The sequence below is a fragment of the Corylus avellana genome, chromosome 5 (genome assembly GCF_965113065.1).
Source record: "Corylus avellana chromosome 5, dhCorAvel1.hap1.2, whole genome shotgun sequence".
Lineage (NCBI taxonomy): Eukaryota > Viridiplantae > Streptophyta > Magnoliopsida > Fagales > Betulaceae > Corylus > Corylus avellana.
Window position 1 is genome coordinate 10143812 of NC_142494.1, and position 16030 is coordinate 10159841.

The 16030-nt window shown below is 48.6% G+C and overlaps 36 non-coding genes and 1 pseudogene across 36 annotated transcripts; all 37 read left to right on the forward strand.

Annotated features, from left to right (window-relative positions):
* The window catches only part of LOC148585377 (protein FAR1-RELATED SEQUENCE 5-like), a 218629-nt pseudogene that overhangs the window by 111106 nt on the left and 91493 nt on the right, over positions 1-16030 (forward strand).
* Positions 2-120, forward strand: LOC148585598 (5S ribosomal RNA). Its single transcript, XR_015912341.1, has one exon. It is a non-coding gene; the product is annotated as a 5S ribosomal RNA (ribosomal RNA).
* LOC148585599 (5S ribosomal RNA) lies at positions 455-573 on the forward strand. Its single transcript, XR_015912342.1, has one exon. It is a non-coding gene; the product is annotated as a 5S ribosomal RNA (ribosomal RNA).
* Positions 908-1026, forward strand: LOC148585600 (5S ribosomal RNA). Its single transcript, XR_015912343.1, has one exon. It is a non-coding gene; the product is annotated as a 5S ribosomal RNA (ribosomal RNA).
* Positions 1361-1479, forward strand: LOC148585601 (5S ribosomal RNA). Its single transcript, XR_015912344.1, has one exon. It is a non-coding gene; the product is annotated as a 5S ribosomal RNA (ribosomal RNA).
* Positions 1814-1932, forward strand: LOC148585602 (5S ribosomal RNA). Its single transcript, XR_015912345.1, has one exon. It is a non-coding gene; the product is annotated as a 5S ribosomal RNA (ribosomal RNA).
* On the forward strand, positions 2267-2385 carry LOC148585603 (5S ribosomal RNA). Its single transcript, XR_015912346.1, has one exon. It is a non-coding gene; the product is annotated as a 5S ribosomal RNA (ribosomal RNA).
* Positions 2720-2838, forward strand: LOC148585604 (5S ribosomal RNA). The gene has a single exon (XR_015912347.1). It is a non-coding gene; the product is annotated as a 5S ribosomal RNA (ribosomal RNA).
* LOC148585605 (5S ribosomal RNA) lies at positions 3173-3291 on the forward strand. The gene has a single exon (XR_015912348.1). It is a non-coding gene; the product is annotated as a 5S ribosomal RNA (ribosomal RNA).
* On the forward strand, positions 3626-3744 carry LOC148585606 (5S ribosomal RNA). Its single transcript, XR_015912349.1, has one exon. It is a non-coding gene; the product is annotated as a 5S ribosomal RNA (ribosomal RNA).
* On the forward strand, positions 4079-4197 carry LOC148585607 (5S ribosomal RNA). The gene has a single exon (XR_015912350.1). It is a non-coding gene; the product is annotated as a 5S ribosomal RNA (ribosomal RNA).
* Positions 4532-4650, forward strand: LOC148585608 (5S ribosomal RNA). The gene has a single exon (XR_015912352.1). It is a non-coding gene; the product is annotated as a 5S ribosomal RNA (ribosomal RNA).
* On the forward strand, positions 4985-5103 carry LOC148585609 (5S ribosomal RNA). The gene has a single exon (XR_015912353.1). It is a non-coding gene; the product is annotated as a 5S ribosomal RNA (ribosomal RNA).
* LOC148585610 (5S ribosomal RNA) lies at positions 5438-5556 on the forward strand. The gene has a single exon (XR_015912354.1). It is a non-coding gene; the product is annotated as a 5S ribosomal RNA (ribosomal RNA).
* LOC148585611 (5S ribosomal RNA) lies at positions 5891-6009 on the forward strand. Its single transcript, XR_015912355.1, has one exon. It is a non-coding gene; the product is annotated as a 5S ribosomal RNA (ribosomal RNA).
* LOC148585612 (5S ribosomal RNA) lies at positions 6344-6462 on the forward strand. The gene has a single exon (XR_015912356.1). It is a non-coding gene; the product is annotated as a 5S ribosomal RNA (ribosomal RNA).
* On the forward strand, positions 6797-6915 carry LOC148585613 (5S ribosomal RNA). Its single transcript, XR_015912357.1, has one exon. It is a non-coding gene; the product is annotated as a 5S ribosomal RNA (ribosomal RNA).
* Positions 7250-7368, forward strand: LOC148585614 (5S ribosomal RNA). Its single transcript, XR_015912358.1, has one exon. It is a non-coding gene; the product is annotated as a 5S ribosomal RNA (ribosomal RNA).
* Positions 7703-7821, forward strand: LOC148585615 (5S ribosomal RNA). Its single transcript, XR_015912359.1, has one exon. It is a non-coding gene; the product is annotated as a 5S ribosomal RNA (ribosomal RNA).
* On the forward strand, positions 8156-8274 carry LOC148585616 (5S ribosomal RNA). The gene has a single exon (XR_015912360.1). It is a non-coding gene; the product is annotated as a 5S ribosomal RNA (ribosomal RNA).
* Positions 8609-8727, forward strand: LOC148585617 (5S ribosomal RNA). The gene has a single exon (XR_015912361.1). It is a non-coding gene; the product is annotated as a 5S ribosomal RNA (ribosomal RNA).
* LOC148585618 (5S ribosomal RNA) lies at positions 9062-9180 on the forward strand. Its single transcript, XR_015912363.1, has one exon. It is a non-coding gene; the product is annotated as a 5S ribosomal RNA (ribosomal RNA).
* On the forward strand, positions 9515-9633 carry LOC148585619 (5S ribosomal RNA). The gene has a single exon (XR_015912364.1). It is a non-coding gene; the product is annotated as a 5S ribosomal RNA (ribosomal RNA).
* Positions 9968-10086, forward strand: LOC148585620 (5S ribosomal RNA). The gene has a single exon (XR_015912365.1). It is a non-coding gene; the product is annotated as a 5S ribosomal RNA (ribosomal RNA).
* On the forward strand, positions 10421-10539 carry LOC148585621 (5S ribosomal RNA). Its single transcript, XR_015912366.1, has one exon. It is a non-coding gene; the product is annotated as a 5S ribosomal RNA (ribosomal RNA).
* On the forward strand, positions 10874-10992 carry LOC148585622 (5S ribosomal RNA). Its single transcript, XR_015912367.1, has one exon. It is a non-coding gene; the product is annotated as a 5S ribosomal RNA (ribosomal RNA).
* On the forward strand, positions 11327-11445 carry LOC148585623 (5S ribosomal RNA). The gene has a single exon (XR_015912368.1). It is a non-coding gene; the product is annotated as a 5S ribosomal RNA (ribosomal RNA).
* Positions 11780-11898, forward strand: LOC148585624 (5S ribosomal RNA). Its single transcript, XR_015912369.1, has one exon. It is a non-coding gene; the product is annotated as a 5S ribosomal RNA (ribosomal RNA).
* LOC148585625 (5S ribosomal RNA) lies at positions 12233-12351 on the forward strand. Its single transcript, XR_015912370.1, has one exon. It is a non-coding gene; the product is annotated as a 5S ribosomal RNA (ribosomal RNA).
* LOC148585626 (5S ribosomal RNA) lies at positions 12686-12804 on the forward strand. Its single transcript, XR_015912371.1, has one exon. It is a non-coding gene; the product is annotated as a 5S ribosomal RNA (ribosomal RNA).
* Positions 13139-13257, forward strand: LOC148585627 (5S ribosomal RNA). Its single transcript, XR_015912372.1, has one exon. It is a non-coding gene; the product is annotated as a 5S ribosomal RNA (ribosomal RNA).
* On the forward strand, positions 13592-13710 carry LOC148585628 (5S ribosomal RNA). The gene has a single exon (XR_015912374.1). It is a non-coding gene; the product is annotated as a 5S ribosomal RNA (ribosomal RNA).
* LOC148585629 (5S ribosomal RNA) lies at positions 14045-14163 on the forward strand. The gene has a single exon (XR_015912375.1). It is a non-coding gene; the product is annotated as a 5S ribosomal RNA (ribosomal RNA).
* LOC148585630 (5S ribosomal RNA) lies at positions 14498-14616 on the forward strand. Its single transcript, XR_015912376.1, has one exon. It is a non-coding gene; the product is annotated as a 5S ribosomal RNA (ribosomal RNA).
* Positions 14951-15069, forward strand: LOC148585631 (5S ribosomal RNA). The gene has a single exon (XR_015912377.1). It is a non-coding gene; the product is annotated as a 5S ribosomal RNA (ribosomal RNA).
* LOC148585632 (5S ribosomal RNA) lies at positions 15404-15522 on the forward strand. The gene has a single exon (XR_015912378.1). It is a non-coding gene; the product is annotated as a 5S ribosomal RNA (ribosomal RNA).
* Positions 15820-15938, forward strand: LOC148585633 (5S ribosomal RNA). The gene has a single exon (XR_015912379.1). It is a non-coding gene; the product is annotated as a 5S ribosomal RNA (ribosomal RNA).

Below are 16030 nucleotides of genomic sequence, written 5' to 3' on the forward strand. Positions count from 1 at the left end.
CGGGTGCGATCATACCAGCACTAATGCACCGGATCCCATCAGAACTCCGCAGTTAAGCGTGCTTGGGCGAGAGTAGTACTAGGATGGGTGACCTCCTGGGAAGTCCTCGTGTTGCACCCCTCATTTTGCTTTTAGCTTTTTGGTCCGCGCGGCTTTGGCCACGGTCACCTAGCCAGGGCTGGGTGAGCACATTTTCGAGCTCAAAATCCATCATTTTGACCCCCAAGTAGCTCATTTTGATCCGTGCTCTGTAGAAAAGGCGTTTTTACGGAGTATTTGGTCTTACTCGCGGACACGTCTTTACGGAGCATTTTCACCATACTTACTTCTTAATCACGATGTTATATTATCCCAAAAGTCAAACGGACACATGCGAGCGCCGGATCCATTAACTGTTAGGGCCAGTTCAGCTAGATGCGTAAGGCTTATATGTATTTTGCGTAAGGATGCTAACGGGTGCGATCATACCAGCACTAATGCACCGGATCCCATCAGAACTCCGCAGTTAAGCGTGCTTGGGCGAGAGTAGTACTAGGATGGGTGACCTCCTGGGAAGTCCTCGTGTTGCACCCCTCATTTTGCTTTTAGCTTTTTGGTCCGCGCGGCTTTGGCCACGGTCACCTAGCCAGGGCTGGGTGAGCACATTTTCGAGCTCAAAATCCATCATTTTGACCCCCAAGTAGCTCATTTTGATCCGTGCTCTGTAGAAAAGGCGTTTTTACGGAGTATTTGGTCTTACTCGCGGACACGTCTTTACGGAGCATTTTCACCATACTTACTTCTTAATCACGATGTTATATTATCCCAAAAGTCAAACGGACACATGCGAGCGCCGGATCCATTAACTGTTAGGGCCAGTTCAGCTAGATGCGTAAGGCTTATATGTATTTTGCGTAAGGATGCTAACGGGTGCGATCATACCAGCACTAATGCACCGGATCCCATCAGAACTCCGCAGTTAAGCGTGCTTGGGCGAGAGTAGTACTAGGATGGGTGACCTCCTGGGAAGTCCTCGTGTTGCACCCCTCATTTTGCTTTTAGCTTTTTGGTCCGCGCGGCTTTGGCCACGGTCACCTAGCCAGGGCTGGGTGAGCACATTTTCGAGCTCAAAATCCATCATTTTGACCCCCAAGTAGCTCATTTTGATCCGTGCTCTGTAGAAAAGGCGTTTTTACGGAGTATTTGGTCTTACTCGCGGACACGTCTTTACGGAGCATTTTCACCATACTTACTTCTTAATCACGATGTTATATTATCCCAAAAGTCAAACGGACACATGCGAGCGCCGGATCCATTAACTGTTAGGGCCAGTTCAGCTAGATGCGTAAGGCTTATATGTATTTTGCGTAAGGATGCTAACGGGTGCGATCATACCAGCACTAATGCACCGGATCCCATCAGAACTCCGCAGTTAAGCGTGCTTGGGCGAGAGTAGTACTAGGATGGGTGACCTCCTGGGAAGTCCTCGTGTTGCACCCCTCATTTTGCTTTTAGCTTTTTGGTCCGCGCGGCTTTGGCCACGGTCACCTAGCCAGGGCTGGGTGAGCACATTTTCGAGCTCAAAATCCATCATTTTGACCCCCAAGTAGCTCATTTTGATCCGTGCTCTGTAGAAAAGGCGTTTTTACGGAGTATTTGGTCTTACTCGCGGACACGTCTTTACGGAGCATTTTCACCATACTTACTTCTTAATCACGATGTTATATTATCCCAAAAGTCAAACGGACACATGCGAGCGCCGGATCCATTAACTGTTAGGGCCAGTTCAGCTAGATGCGTAAGGCTTATATGTATTTTGCGTAAGGATGCTAACGGGTGCGATCATACCAGCACTAATGCACCGGATCCCATCAGAACTCCGCAGTTAAGCGTGCTTGGGCGAGAGTAGTACTAGGATGGGTGACCTCCTGGGAAGTCCTCGTGTTGCACCCCTCATTTTGCTTTTAGCTTTTTGGTCCGCGCGGCTTTGGCCACGGTCACCTAGCCAGGGCTGGGTGAGCACATTTTCGAGCTCAAAATCCATCATTTTGACCCCCAAGTAGCTCATTTTGATCCGTGCTCTGTAGAAAAGGCGTTTTTACGGAGTATTTGGTCTTACTCGCGGACACGTCTTTACGGAGCATTTTCACCATACTTACTTCTTAATCACGATGTTATATTATCCCAAAAGTCAAACGGACACATGCGAGCGCCGGATCCATTAACTGTTAGGGCCAGTTCAGCTAGATGCGTAAGGCTTATATGTATTTTGCGTAAGGATGCTAACGGGTGCGATCATACCAGCACTAATGCACCGGATCCCATCAGAACTCCGCAGTTAAGCGTGCTTGGGCGAGAGTAGTACTAGGATGGGTGACCTCCTGGGAAGTCCTCGTGTTGCACCCCTCATTTTGCTTTTAGCTTTTTGGTCCGCGCGGCTTTGGCCACGGTCACCTAGCCAGGGCTGGGTGAGCACATTTTCGAGCTCAAAATCCATCATTTTGACCCCCAAGTAGCTCATTTTGATCCGTGCTCTGTAGAAAAGGCGTTTTTACGGAGTATTTGGTCTTACTCGCGGACACGTCTTTACGGAGCATTTTCACCATACTTACTTCTTAATCACGATGTTATATTATCCCAAAAGTCAAACGGACACATGCGAGCGCCGGATCCATTAACTGTTAGGGCCAGTTCAGCTAGATGCGTAAGGCTTATATGTATTTTGCGTAAGGATGCTAACGGGTGCGATCATACCAGCACTAATGCACCGGATCCCATCAGAACTCCGCAGTTAAGCGTGCTTGGGCGAGAGTAGTACTAGGATGGGTGACCTCCTGGGAAGTCCTCGTGTTGCACCCCTCATTTTGCTTTTAGCTTTTTGGTCCGCGCGGCTTTGGCCACGGTCACCTAGCCAGGGCTGGGTGAGCACATTTTCGAGCTCAAAATCCATCATTTTGACCCCCAAGTAGCTCATTTTGATCCGTGCTCTGTAGAAAAGGCGTTTTTACGGAGTATTTGGTCTTACTCGCGGACACGTCTTTACGGAGCATTTTCACCATACTTACTTCTTAATCACGATGTTATATTATCCCAAAAGTCAAACGGACACATGCGAGCGCCGGATCCATTAACTGTTAGGGCCAGTTCAGCTAGATGCGTAAGGCTTATATGTATTTTGCGTAAGGATGCTAACGGGTGCGATCATACCAGCACTAATGCACCGGATCCCATCAGAACTCCGCAGTTAAGCGTGCTTGGGCGAGAGTAGTACTAGGATGGGTGACCTCCTGGGAAGTCCTCGTGTTGCACCCCTCATTTTGCTTTTAGCTTTTTGGTCCGCGCGGCTTTGGCCACGGTCACCTAGCCAGGGCTGGGTGAGCACATTTTCGAGCTCAAAATCCATCATTTTGACCCCCAAGTAGCTCATTTTGATCCGTGCTCTGTAGAAAAGGCGTTTTTACGGAGTATTTGGTCTTACTCGCGGACACGTCTTTACGGAGCATTTTCACCATACTTACTTCTTAATCACGATGTTATATTATCCCAAAAGTCAAACGGACACATGCGAGCGCCGGATCCATTAACTGTTAGGGCCAGTTCAGCTAGATGCGTAAGGCTTATATGTATTTTGCGTAAGGATGCTAACGGGTGCGATCATACCAGCACTAATGCACCGGATCCCATCAGAACTCCGCAGTTAAGCGTGCTTGGGCGAGAGTAGTACTAGGATGGGTGACCTCCTGGGAAGTCCTCGTGTTGCACCCCTCATTTTGCTTTTAGCTTTTTGGTCCGCGCGGCTTTGGCCACGGTCACCTAGCCAGGGCTGGGTGAGCACATTTTCGAGCTCAAAATCCATCATTTTGACCCCCAAGTAGCTCATTTTGATCCGTGCTCTGTAGAAAAGGCGTTTTTACGGAGTATTTGGTCTTACTCGCGGACACGTCTTTACGGAGCATTTTCACCATACTTACTTCTTAATCACGATGTTATATTATCCCAAAAGTCAAACGGACACATGCGAGCGCCGGATCCATTAACTGTTAGGGCCAGTTCAGCTAGATGCGTAAGGCTTATATGTATTTTGCGTAAGGATGCTAACGGGTGCGATCATACCAGCACTAATGCACCGGATCCCATCAGAACTCCGCAGTTAAGCGTGCTTGGGCGAGAGTAGTACTAGGATGGGTGACCTCCTGGGAAGTCCTCGTGTTGCACCCCTCATTTTGCTTTTAGCTTTTTGGTCCGCGCGGCTTTGGCCACGGTCACCTAGCCAGGGCTGGGTGAGCACATTTTCGAGCTCAAAATCCATCATTTTGACCCCCAAGTAGCTCATTTTGATCCGTGCTCTGTAGAAAAGGCGTTTTTACGGAGTATTTGGTCTTACTCGCGGACACGTCTTTACGGAGCATTTTCACCATACTTACTTCTTAATCACGATGTTATATTATCCCAAAAGTCAAACGGACACATGCGAGCGCCGGATCCATTAACTGTTAGGGCCAGTTCAGCTAGATGCGTAAGGCTTATATGTATTTTGCGTAAGGATGCTAACGGGTGCGATCATACCAGCACTAATGCACCGGATCCCATCAGAACTCCGCAGTTAAGCGTGCTTGGGCGAGAGTAGTACTAGGATGGGTGACCTCCTGGGAAGTCCTCGTGTTGCACCCCTCATTTTGCTTTTAGCTTTTTGGTCCGCGCGGCTTTGGCCACGGTCACCTAGCCAGGGCTGGGTGAGCACATTTTCGAGCTCAAAATCCATCATTTTGACCCCCAAGTAGCTCATTTTGATCCGTGCTCTGTAGAAAAGGCGTTTTTACGGAGTATTTGGTCTTACTCGCGGACACGTCTTTACGGAGCATTTTCACCATACTTACTTCTTAATCACGATGTTATATTATCCCAAAAGTCAAACGGACACATGCGAGCGCCGGATCCATTAACTGTTAGGGCCAGTTCAGCTAGATGCGTAAGGCTTATATGTATTTTGCGTAAGGATGCTAACGGGTGCGATCATACCAGCACTAATGCACCGGATCCCATCAGAACTCCGCAGTTAAGCGTGCTTGGGCGAGAGTAGTACTAGGATGGGTGACCTCCTGGGAAGTCCTCGTGTTGCACCCCTCATTTTGCTTTTAGCTTTTTGGTCCGCGCGGCTTTGGCCACGGTCACCTAGCCAGGGCTGGGTGAGCACATTTTCGAGCTCAAAATCCATCATTTTGACCCCCAAGTAGCTCATTTTGATCCGTGCTCTGTAGAAAAGGCGTTTTTACGGAGTATTTGGTCTTACTCGCGGACACGTCTTTACGGAGCATTTTCACCATACTTACTTCTTAATCACGATGTTATATTATCCCAAAAGTCAAACGGACACATGCGAGCGCCGGATCCATTAACTGTTAGGGCCAGTTCAGCTAGATGCGTAAGGCTTATATGTATTTTGCGTAAGGATGCTAACGGGTGCGATCATACCAGCACTAATGCACCGGATCCCATCAGAACTCCGCAGTTAAGCGTGCTTGGGCGAGAGTAGTACTAGGATGGGTGACCTCCTGGGAAGTCCTCGTGTTGCACCCCTCATTTTGCTTTTAGCTTTTTGGTCCGCGCGGCTTTGGCCACGGTCACCTAGCCAGGGCTGGGTGAGCACATTTTCGAGCTCAAAATCCATCATTTTGACCCCCAAGTAGCTCATTTTGATCCGTGCTCTGTAGAAAAGGCGTTTTTACGGAGTATTTGGTCTTACTCGCGGACACGTCTTTACGGAGCATTTTCACCATACTTACTTCTTAATCACGATGTTATATTATCCCAAAAGTCAAACGGACACATGCGAGCGCCGGATCCATTAACTGTTAGGGCCAGTTCAGCTAGATGCGTAAGGCTTATATGTATTTTGCGTAAGGATGCTAACGGGTGCGATCATACCAGCACTAATGCACCGGATCCCATCAGAACTCCGCAGTTAAGCGTGCTTGGGCGAGAGTAGTACTAGGATGGGTGACCTCCTGGGAAGTCCTCGTGTTGCACCCCTCATTTTGCTTTTAGCTTTTTGGTCCGCGCGGCTTTGGCCACGGTCACCTAGCCAGGGCTGGGTGAGCACATTTTCGAGCTCAAAATCCATCATTTTGACCCCCAAGTAGCTCATTTTGATCCGTGCTCTGTAGAAAAGGCGTTTTTACGGAGTATTTGGTCTTACTCGCGGACACGTCTTTACGGAGCATTTTCACCATACTTACTTCTTAATCACGATGTTATATTATCCCAAAAGTCAAACGGACACATGCGAGCGCCGGATCCATTAACTGTTAGGGCCAGTTCAGCTAGATGCGTAAGGCTTATATGTATTTTGCGTAAGGATGCTAACGGGTGCGATCATACCAGCACTAATGCACCGGATCCCATCAGAACTCCGCAGTTAAGCGTGCTTGGGCGAGAGTAGTACTAGGATGGGTGACCTCCTGGGAAGTCCTCGTGTTGCACCCCTCATTTTGCTTTTAGCTTTTTGGTCCGCGCGGCTTTGGCCACGGTCACCTAGCCAGGGCTGGGTGAGCACATTTTCGAGCTCAAAATCCATCATTTTGACCCCCAAGTAGCTCATTTTGATCCGTGCTCTGTAGAAAAGGCGTTTTTACGGAGTATTTGGTCTTACTCGCGGACACGTCTTTACGGAGCATTTTCACCATACTTACTTCTTAATCACGATGTTATATTATCCCAAAAGTCAAACGGACACATGCGAGCGCCGGATCCATTAACTGTTAGGGCCAGTTCAGCTAGATGCGTAAGGCTTATATGTATTTTGCGTAAGGATGCTAACGGGTGCGATCATACCAGCACTAATGCACCGGATCCCATCAGAACTCCGCAGTTAAGCGTGCTTGGGCGAGAGTAGTACTAGGATGGGTGACCTCCTGGGAAGTCCTCGTGTTGCACCCCTCATTTTGCTTTTAGCTTTTTGGTCCGCGCGGCTTTGGCCACGGTCACCTAGCCAGGGCTGGGTGAGCACATTTTCGAGCTCAAAATCCATCATTTTGACCCCCAAGTAGCTCATTTTGATCCGTGCTCTGTAGAAAAGGCGTTTTTACGGAGTATTTGGTCTTACTCGCGGACACGTCTTTACGGAGCATTTTCACCATACTTACTTCTTAATCACGATGTTATATTATCCCAAAAGTCAAACGGACACATGCGAGCGCCGGATCCATTAACTGTTAGGGCCAGTTCAGCTAGATGCGTAAGGCTTATATGTATTTTGCGTAAGGATGCTAACGGGTGCGATCATACCAGCACTAATGCACCGGATCCCATCAGAACTCCGCAGTTAAGCGTGCTTGGGCGAGAGTAGTACTAGGATGGGTGACCTCCTGGGAAGTCCTCGTGTTGCACCCCTCATTTTGCTTTTAGCTTTTTGGTCCGCGCGGCTTTGGCCACGGTCACCTAGCCAGGGCTGGGTGAGCACATTTTCGAGCTCAAAATCCATCATTTTGACCCCCAAGTAGCTCATTTTGATCCGTGCTCTGTAGAAAAGGCGTTTTTACGGAGTATTTGGTCTTACTCGCGGACACGTCTTTACGGAGCATTTTCACCATACTTACTTCTTAATCACGATGTTATATTATCCCAAAAGTCAAACGGACACATGCGAGCGCCGGATCCATTAACTGTTAGGGCCAGTTCAGCTAGATGCGTAAGGCTTATATGTATTTTGCGTAAGGATGCTAACGGGTGCGATCATACCAGCACTAATGCACCGGATCCCATCAGAACTCCGCAGTTAAGCGTGCTTGGGCGAGAGTAGTACTAGGATGGGTGACCTCCTGGGAAGTCCTCGTGTTGCACCCCTCATTTTGCTTTTAGCTTTTTGGTCCGCGCGGCTTTGGCCACGGTCACCTAGCCAGGGCTGGGTGAGCACATTTTCGAGCTCAAAATCCATCATTTTGACCCCCAAGTAGCTCATTTTGATCCGTGCTCTGTAGAAAAGGCGTTTTTACGGAGTATTTGGTCTTACTCGCGGACACGTCTTTACGGAGCATTTTCACCATACTTACTTCTTAATCACGATGTTATATTATCCCAAAAGTCAAACGGACACATGCGAGCGCCGGATCCATTAACTGTTAGGGCCAGTTCAGCTAGATGCGTAAGGCTTATATGTATTTTGCGTAAGGATGCTAACGGGTGCGATCATACCAGCACTAATGCACCGGATCCCATCAGAACTCCGCAGTTAAGCGTGCTTGGGCGAGAGTAGTACTAGGATGGGTGACCTCCTGGGAAGTCCTCGTGTTGCACCCCTCATTTTGCTTTTAGCTTTTTGGTCCGCGCGGCTTTGGCCACGGTCACTAGCCAGGGCTGGGGTGAGCACATTTTCGAGCTCAAAATCCATCATTTTGACCCCCAAGTAGCTCATTTTGATCCGTGCTCTGTAGAAAAGGCGTTTTTACGGAGTATTTGGTCTTACTCGCGGACACGTCTTTACGGAGCATTTTCACCATACTTACTTCTTAATCACGATGTTATATTATCCCAAAAGTCAAACGGACACATGCGAGCGCCGGATCCATTAACTGTTAGGGCCAGTTCAGCTAGATGCGTAAGGCTTATATGTATTTTGCGTAAGGATGCTAACGGGTGCGATCATACCAGCACTAATGCACCGGATCCCATCAGAACTCCGCAGTTAAGCGTGCTTGGGCGAGAGTAGTACTAGGATGGGTGACCTCCTGGGAAGTCCTCGTGTTGCACCCCTCATTTTGCTTTTAGCTTTTTGGTCCGCGCGGCTTTGGCCACGGTCACCTAGCCAGGGCTGGGTGAGCACATTTTCGAGCTCAAAATCCATCATTTTGACCCCCAAGTAGCTCATTTTGATCCGTGCTCTGTAGAAAAGGCGTTTTTACGGAGTATTTGGTCTTACTCGCGGACACGTCTTTACGGAGCATTTTCACCATACTTACTTCTTAATCACGATGTTATATTATCCCAAAAGTCAAACGGACACATGCGAGCGCCGGATCCATTAACTGTTAGGGCCAGTTCAGCTAGATGCGTAAGGCTTATATGTATTTTGCGTAAGGATGCTAACGGGTGCGATCATACCAGCACTAATGCACCGGATCCCATCAGAACTCCGCAGTTAAGCGTGCTTGGGCGAGAGTAGTACTAGGATGGGTGACCTCCTGGGAAGTCCTCGTGTTGCACCCCTCATTTTGCTTTTAGCTTTTTGGTCCGCGCGGCTTTGGCCACGGTCACCTAGCCAGGGCTGGGTGAGCACATTTTCGAGCTCAAAATCCATCATTTTGACCCCCAAGTAGCTCATTTTGATCCGTGCTCTGTAGAAAAGGCGTTTTTACGGAGTATTTGGTCTTACTCGCGGACACGTCTTTACGGAGCATTTTCACCATACTTACTTCTTAATCACGATGTTATATTATCCCAAAAGTCAAACGGACACATGCGAGCGCCGGATCCATTAACTGTTAGGGCCAGTTCAGCTAGATGCGTAAGGCTTATATGTATTTTGCGTAAGGATGCTAACGGGTGCGATCATACCAGCACTAATGCACCGGATCCCATCAGAACTCCGCAGTTAAGCGTGCTTGGGCGAGAGTAGTACTAGGATGGGTGACCTCCTGGGAAGTCCTCGTGTTGCACCCCTCATTTTGCTTTTAGCTTTTTGGTCCGCGCGGCTTTGGCCACGGTCACCTAGCCAGGGCTGGGTGAGCACATTTTCGAGCTCAAAATCCATCATTTTGACCCCCAAGTAGCTCATTTTGATCCGTGCTCTGTAGAAAAGGCGTTTTTACGGAGTATTTGGTCTTACTCGCGGACACGTCTTTACGGAGCATTTTCACCATACTTACTTCTTAATCACGATGTTATATTATCCCAAAAGTCAAACGGACACATGCGAGCGCCGGATCCATTAACTGTTAGGGCCAGTTCAGCTAGATGCGTAAGGCTTATATGTATTTTGCGTAAGGATGCTAACGGGTGCGATCATACCAGCACTAATGCACCGGATCCCATCAGAACTCCGCAGTTAAGCGTGCTTGGGCGAGAGTAGTACTAGGATGGGTGACCTCCTGGGAAGTCCTCGTGTTGCACCCCTCATTTTGCTTTTAGCTTTTTGGTCCGCGCGGCTTTGGCCACGGTCACCTAGCCAGGGCTGGGTGAGCACATTTTCGAGCTCAAAATCCATCATTTTGACCCCCAAGTAGCTCATTTTGATCCGTGCTCTGTAGAAAAGGCGTTTTTACGGAGTATTTGGTCTTACTCGCGGACACGTCTTTACGGAGCATTTTCACCATACTTACTTCTTAATCACGATGTTATATTATCCCAAAAGTCAAACGGACACATGCGAGCGCCGGATCCATTAACTGTTAGGGCCAGTTCAGCTAGATGCGTAAGGCTTATATGTATTTTGCGTAAGGATGCTAACGGGTGCGATCATACCAGCACTAATGCACCGGATCCCATCAGAACTCCGCAGTTAAGCGTGCTTGGGCGAGAGTAGTACTAGGATGGGTGACCTCCTGGGAAGTCCTCGTGTTGCACCCCTCATTTTGCTTTTAGCTTTTTGGTCCGCGCGGCTTTGGCCACGGTCACCTAGCCAGGGCTGGGTGAGCACATTTTCGAGCTCAAAATCCATCATTTTGACCCCCAAGTAGCTCATTTTGATCCGTGCTCTGTAGAAAAGGCGTTTTTACGGAGTATTTGGTCTTACTCGCGGACACGTCTTTACGGAGCATTTTCACCATACTTACTTCTTAATCACGATGTTATATTATCCCAAAAGTCAAACGGACACATGCGAGCGCCGGATCCATTAACTGTTAGGGCCAGTTCAGCTAGATGCGTAAGGCTTATATGTATTTTGCGTAAGGATGCTAACGGGTGCGATCATACCAGCACTAATGCACCGGATCCCATCAGAACTCCGCAGTTAAGCGTGCTTGGGCGAGAGTAGTACTAGGATGGGTGACCTCCTGGGAAGTCCTCGTGTTGCACCCCTCATTTTGCTTTTAGCTTTTTGGTCCGCGCGGCTTTGGCCACGGTCACCTAGCCAGGGCTGGGTGAGCACATTTTCGAGCTCAAAATCCATCATTTTGACCCCCAAGTAGCTCATTTTGATCCGTGCTCTGTAGAAAAGGCGTTTTTACGGAGTATTTGGTCTTACTCGCGGACACGTCTTTACGGAGCATTTTCACCATACTTACTTCTTAATCACGATGTTATATTATCCCAAAAGTCAAACGGACACATGCGAGCGCCGGATCCATTAACTGTTAGGGCCAGTTCAGCTAGATGCGTAAGGCTTATATGTATTTTGCGTAAGGATGCTAACGGGTGCGATCATACCAGCACTAATGCACCGGATCCCATCAGAACTCCGCAGTTAAGCGTGCTTGGGCGAGAGTAGTACTAGGATGGGTGACCTCCTGGGAAGTCCTCGTGTTGCACCCCTCATTTTGCTTTTAGCTTTTTGGTCCGCGCGGCTTTGGCCACGGTCACCTAGCCAGGGCTGGGTGAGCACATTTTCGAGCTCAAAATCCATCATTTTGACCCCCAAGTAGCTCATTTTGATCCGTGCTCTGTAGAAAAGGCGTTTTTACGGAGTATTTGGTCTTACTCGCGGACACGTCTTTACGGAGCATTTTCACCATACTTACTTCTTAATCACGATGTTATATTATCCCAAAAGTCAAACGGACACATGCGAGCGCCGGATCCATTAACTGTTAGGGCCAGTTCAGCTAGATGCGTAAGGCTTATATGTATTTTGCGTAAGGATGCTAACGGGTGCGATCATACCAGCACTAATGCACCGGATCCCATCAGAACTCCGCAGTTAAGCGTGCTTGGGCGAGAGTAGTACTAGGATGGGTGACCTCCTGGGAAGTCCTCGTGTTGCACCCCTCATTTTGCTTTTAGCTTTTTGGTCCGCGCGGCTTTGGCCACGGTCACCTAGCCAGGGCTGGGTGAGCACATTTTCGAGCTCAAAATCCATCATTTTGACCCCCAAGTAGCTCATTTTGATCCGTGCTCTGTAGAAAAGGCGTTTTTACGGAGTATTTGGTCTTACTCGCGGACACGTCTTTACGGAGCATTTTCACCATACTTACTTCTTAATCACGATGTTATATTATCCCAAAAGTCAAACGGACACATGCGAGCGCCGGATCCATTAACTGTTAGGGCCAGTTCAGCTAGATGCGTAAGGCTTATATGTATTTTGCGTAAGGATGCTAACGGGTGCGATCATACCAGCACTAATGCACCGGATCCCATCAGAACTCCGCAGTTAAGCGTGCTTGGGCGAGAGTAGTACTAGGATGGGTGACCTCCTGGGAAGTCCTCGTGTTGCACCCCTCATTTTGCTTTTAGCTTTTTGGTCCGCGCGGCTTTGGCCACGGTCACCTAGCCAGGGCTGGGTGAGCACATTTTCGAGCTCAAAATCCATCATTTTGACCCCCAAGTAGCTCATTTTGATCCGTGCTCTGTAGAAAAGGCGTTTTTACGGAGTATTTGGTCTTACTCGCGGACACGTCTTTACGGAGCATTTTCACCATACTTACTTCTTAATCACGATGTTATATTATCCCAAAAGTCAAACGGACACATGCGAGCGCCGGATCCATTAACTGTTAGGGCCAGTTCAGCTAGATGCGTAAGGCTTATATGTATTTTGCGTAAGGATGCTAACGGGTGCGATCATACCAGCACTAATGCACCGGATCCCATCAGAACTCCGCAGTTAAGCGTGCTTGGGCGAGAGTAGTACTAGGATGGGTGACCTCCTGGGAAGTCCTCGTGTTGCACCCCTCATTTTGCTTTTAGCTTTTTGGTCCGCGCGGCTTTGGCCACGGTCACCTAGCCAGGGCTGGGTGAGCACATTTTCGAGCTCAAAATCCATCATTTTGACCCCCAAGTAGCTCATTTTGATCCGTGCTCTGTAGAAAAGGCGTTTTTACGGAGTATTTGGTCTTACTCGCGGACACGTCTTTACGGAGCATTTTCACCATACTTACTTCTTAATCACGATGTTATATTATCCCAAAAGTCAAACGGACACATGCGAGCGCCGGATCCATTAACTGTTAGGGCCAGTTCAGCTAGATGCGTAAGGCTTATATGTATTTTGCGTAAGGATGCTAACGGGTGCGATCATACCAGCACTAATGCACCGGATCCCATCAGAACTCCGCAGTTAAGCGTGCTTGGGCGAGAGTAGTACTAGGATGGGTGACCTCCTGGGAAGTCCTCGTGTTGCACCCCTCATTTTGCTTTTAGCTTTTTGGTCCGCGCGGCTTTGGCCACGGTCACCTAGCCAGGGCTGGGTGAGCACATTTTCGAGCTCAAAATCCATCATTTTGACCCCCAAGTAGCTCATTTTGATCCGTGCTCTGTAGAAAAGGCGTTTTTACGGAGTATTTGGTCTTACTCGCGGACACGTCTTTACGGAGCATTTTCACCATACTTACTTCTTAATCACGATGTTATATTATCCCAAAAGTCAAACGGACACATGCGAGCGCCGGATCCATTAACTGTTAGGGCCAGTTCAGCTAGATGCGTAAGGCTTATATGTATTTTGCGTAAGGATGCTAACGGGTGCGATCATACCAGCACTAATGCACCGGATCCCATCAGAACTCCGCAGTTAAGCGTGCTTGGGCGAGAGTAGTACTAGGATGGGTGACCTCCTGGGAAGTCCTCGTGTTGCACCCCTCATTTTGCTTTTAGCTTTTTGGTCCGCGCGGCTTTGGCCACGGTCACCTAGCCAGGGCTGGGTGAGCACATTTTCGAGCTCAAAATCCATCATTTTGACCCCCAAGTAGCTCATTTTGATCCGTGCTCTGTAGAAAAGGCGTTTTTACGGAGTATTTGGTCTTACTCGCGGACACGTCTTTACGGAGCATTTTCACCATACTTACTTCTTAATCACGATGTTATATTATCCCAAAAGTCAAACGGACACATGCGAGCGCCGGATCCATTAACTGTTAGGGCCAGTTCAGCTAGATGCGTAAGGCTTATATGTATTTTGCGTAAGGATGCTAACGGGTGCGATCATACCAGCACTAATGCACCGGATCCCATCAGAACTCCGCAGTTAAGCGTGCTTGGGCGAGAGTAGTACTAGGATGGGTGACCTCCTGGGAAGTCCTCGTGTTGCACCCCTCATTTTGCTTTTAGCTTTTTGGTCCGCGCGGCTTTGGCCACGGTCACCTAGCCAGGGCTGGGTGAGCACATTTTCGAGCTCAAAATCCATCATTTTGACCCCCAAGTAGCTCATTTTGATCCGTGCTCTGTAGAAAAGGCGTTTTTACGGAGTATTTGGTCTTACTCGCGGACACGTCTTTACGGAGCATTTTCACCATACTTACTTCTTAATCACGATGTTATATTATCCCAAAAGTCAAACGGACACATGCGAGCGCCGGATCCATTAACTGTTAGGGCCAGTTCAGCTAGATGCGTAAGGCTTATATGTATTTTGCGTAAGGATGCTAACGGGTGCGATCATACCAGCACTAATGCACCGGATCCCATCAGAACTCCGCAGTTAAGCGTGCTTGGGCGAGAGTAGTACTAGGATGGGTGACCTCCTGGGAAGTCCTCGTGTTGCACCCCTCATTTTGCTTTTAGCTTTTTGGTCCGCGCGGCTTTGGCCACGGTCACCTAGCCAGGGCTGGGTGAGCACATTTTCGAGCTCAAAATCCATCATTTTGACCCCCAAGTAGCTCATTTTGATCCGTGCTCTGTAGAAAAGGCGTTTTTACGGAGTATTTGGTCTTACTCGCGGACACGTCTTTACGGAGCATTTTCACCATACTTACTTCTTAATCACGATGTTATATTATCCCAAAAGTCAAACGGACACATGCGAGCGCCGGATCCATTAACTGTTAGGGCCAGTTCAGCTAGATGCGTAAGGCTTATATGTATTTTGCGTAAGGATGCTAACGGGTGCGATCATACCAGCACTAATGCACCGGATCCCATCAGAACTCCGCAGTTAAGCGTGCTTGGGCGAGAGTAGTACTAGGATGGGTGACCTCCTGGGAAGTCCTCGTGTTGCACCCCTCATTTTGCTTTTAGCTTTTTGGTCCGCGCGGCTTTGGCCACGGTCACCTAGCCAGGGCTGGGTGAGCACATTTTCGAGCTCAAAATCCATCATTTTGACCCCCAAGTAGCTCATTTTGATCCGTGCTCTGTAGAAAAGGCGTTTTTACGGAGTATTTGGTCTTACTCGCGGACACGTCTTTACGGAGCATTTTCACCATACTTACTTCTTAATCACGATGTTATATTATCCCAAAAGTCAAACGGACACATGCGAGCGCCGGATCCATTAACTGTTAGGGCCAGTTCAGCTAGATGCGTAAGGCTTATATGTATTTTGCGTAAGGATGCTAACGGGTGCGATCATACCAGCACTAATGCACCGGATCCCATCAGAACTCCGCAGTTAAGCGTGCTTGGGCGAGAGTAGTACTAGGATGGGTGACCTCCTGGGAAGTCCTCGTGTTGCACCCCTCATTTTGCTTTTAGCTTTTTGGTCCGCGCGGCTTTGGCGAGCTCAAAATCCATCATTTTGACCCCCAAGTAGCTCATTTTGATCCGTGCTCTGTAGAAAAGGCGTTTTTACGGAGTATTTGGTCTTACTCGCGGACACGTCTTTACGGAGCATTTTCACCATACTTACTTCTTAATCACGATGTTATATTATCCCAAAAGTCAAACGGACACATGCGAGCGCCGGATCCATTAACTGTTAGGGCCAGTTCAGCTAGATGCGTAAGGCTTATATGTATTTTGCGTAAGGATGCTAACGGGTGCGATCATACCAGCACTAATGCACCGGATCCCATCAGAACTCCGCAGTTAAGCGTGCTTGGGCGAGAGTAGTACTAGGATGGGTGACCTCCTGGGAAGTCCTCGTGTTGCACCCCTCATTTTGCTTTTAGCTTTTTGGTCCGCGCGGCTTTGGCCACGGTCACCTAGCCAGGGCTGGGTGAGCACATTTTCGAGCTCAAAATCCATC